Source organism: Lipotes vexillifer, unplaced genomic scaffold (genome assembly GCF_000442215.2).
Source record: "Lipotes vexillifer unplaced genomic scaffold, Lipotes_vexillifer_v1.1 scaffold677, whole genome shotgun sequence".
In the NCBI taxonomy this organism is placed as follows: Eukaryota; Metazoa; Chordata; class Mammalia; order Artiodactyla; family Lipotidae; genus Lipotes; species Lipotes vexillifer.
In genome coordinates this window covers 498,848-500,840 of record NW_006795070.1, presented here as the reverse complement: position 1 = coordinate 500,840, position 1,993 = coordinate 498,848, and positions in this window count along the sequence as shown.

Here is a 1,993-nt window from a genome sequence, read left to right as displayed (position 1 = left end):
TGTGCTGGGCCCCGTGCTTCATGGAGACACGAGCTCCTTTGTTTGGGACCTCACCCTATGTTTCTCATCATCTGGCTGTTGATTTGCATCCCTTAATATCTTTTTATAATAAATCAATAATCTAGTGAGTAATGAGTTTTCCTAAGTTCTATGAGCTATTCTAGCAAATCAATCGAACCCAAGGAGGGGGTCGTGAGAACCTCTGATTTATAGTCAGTTGGTCAGAAGCACAGGTAACAACTTGGGTTTGTTACCTTGGAAGTGAAGGGTGGCCTTGTGGGACTGAGCCCTTTACCTGCTGAATCAGAGTCTATCTCTGGGTAGATAGTGTCAGAGTTGAGTTGAATTCTCAGACACCCTGCTGGCATCTGAGAATTGCTTGTTGGTATGGGGAAGTCTCCGTACATGTTGGAATTGGGTCCAGGAACCCTTTGCAGGACAAAGCAGAATACAGCCAAGCCTATACTGGTGTGGGATTCCCCAGGGCTCACTCTCCCATCTTCACCTCTACCCTCCCAACACTCTGCCAACACTCTGTGTCTGTCTAGGGAAAACTGAAAATCACCCCACCAAGCATCTAGACACACACACACACACACACACACACACACACACACACACTCAACATACACGTTGAGTATGGGCCTACACCTGGGCCTGAGCTCCTACAAGTGGCTAGCTAAATCCATGAGGAAACACTAGAGAGATAGCATCACTTTCCTGAGCTCAAAAGACTGCATTTCACTAAATGTCATCAGGTAAACATTTGAAATTTAAAACTCCAAAAGCCCTGATGGACAGAGAAAACATAGTATGTGCACTTAGTATAAAAGGACAGTAAAAATTATTTCCAGTCAATGATAGTGAATCTTTCATGCAAATCTTGGTTGATATTTTGGCTGATTAGACGATCCTGGAATTTAAAATGTTTTTCTGTATTGAGTACAGCATTTCCACATAATGACTGAGGGTGATCTTTCCTGTTTAAAGAAAGGAGATTAGTAGCTAAATTTGGAGAAAAATGTAATTAGCTTTATAGTGTCACTTGCAATATAAATTAATCTCCTTTGAACATTGAGATCCTTGACTGTCCTCCTAAGTGACATTTATTAATGTTCTTGATCATGTCCAGAAAATTGTAGTACGAAGTGATGGTGCTTCTTTTCAGTGGAATGAAACAGCGTAAGAGGGGCAAAAAGAGAGTTTATGGCTCTCCCAGGAATGCTCAAAAAAGGATTCTTAGAGATATCAGAATACAGGACTAACCCATTTACTTTTCAATAAAGATTGCATATAATTCATTTTTTGAGATTTTGCTTAATTTGAACTCCTAATTCTATTGTTAATCCTGTCAGTCTCCCCTGTAACTACAATCTGTTAAAATTTCAAACAGATAGGAGGTTGTGAATGTCTTTTAAATTCTGTTAGTAGAAGAGCTGTTATTCAGGCAGCCTGAATTCCACCAAGAGGGAGAACCATGGAGGTAGGGAATCAGATAGACCAGACACAGGGCGTGAGAATGTAATATGGATAAACCCACAGGCTGACATGTCATTTCAAAAACATACCTGCTACCATTCCTCCATCCTGTGCCTAGGTGATCCTAAGCACAGTTTTTAGAATCCTTTGCAACCCAGGCAGCCTTGACTGTTTGATTATCCTGGGCACTAGAGATGAAACCTATTTCTCATTTTTTTTTTTGGATAGGATTTGTGGGATAAAAGACACAAAATCATGGGCAGCTGAATCAAATATATTTCTGAATACGCACTAAGCAGGTGGCCCAGAAGTTCTGTTCTGAAAAAATGCCTTAGACACCAATTTTACAAATGAGGAAGCTAGGTTTCAGAAGGCTGTTCCTTGACAAACACCAGTATAATTGATGACAACCATAAATAGCATGCTTCAATGGCATCACTGTGTATACCATCCCACCCATCAATCAGAAGCATGCATCTGGGCTTCCAGGAAGATGGTGGAAGAGTAAGACATG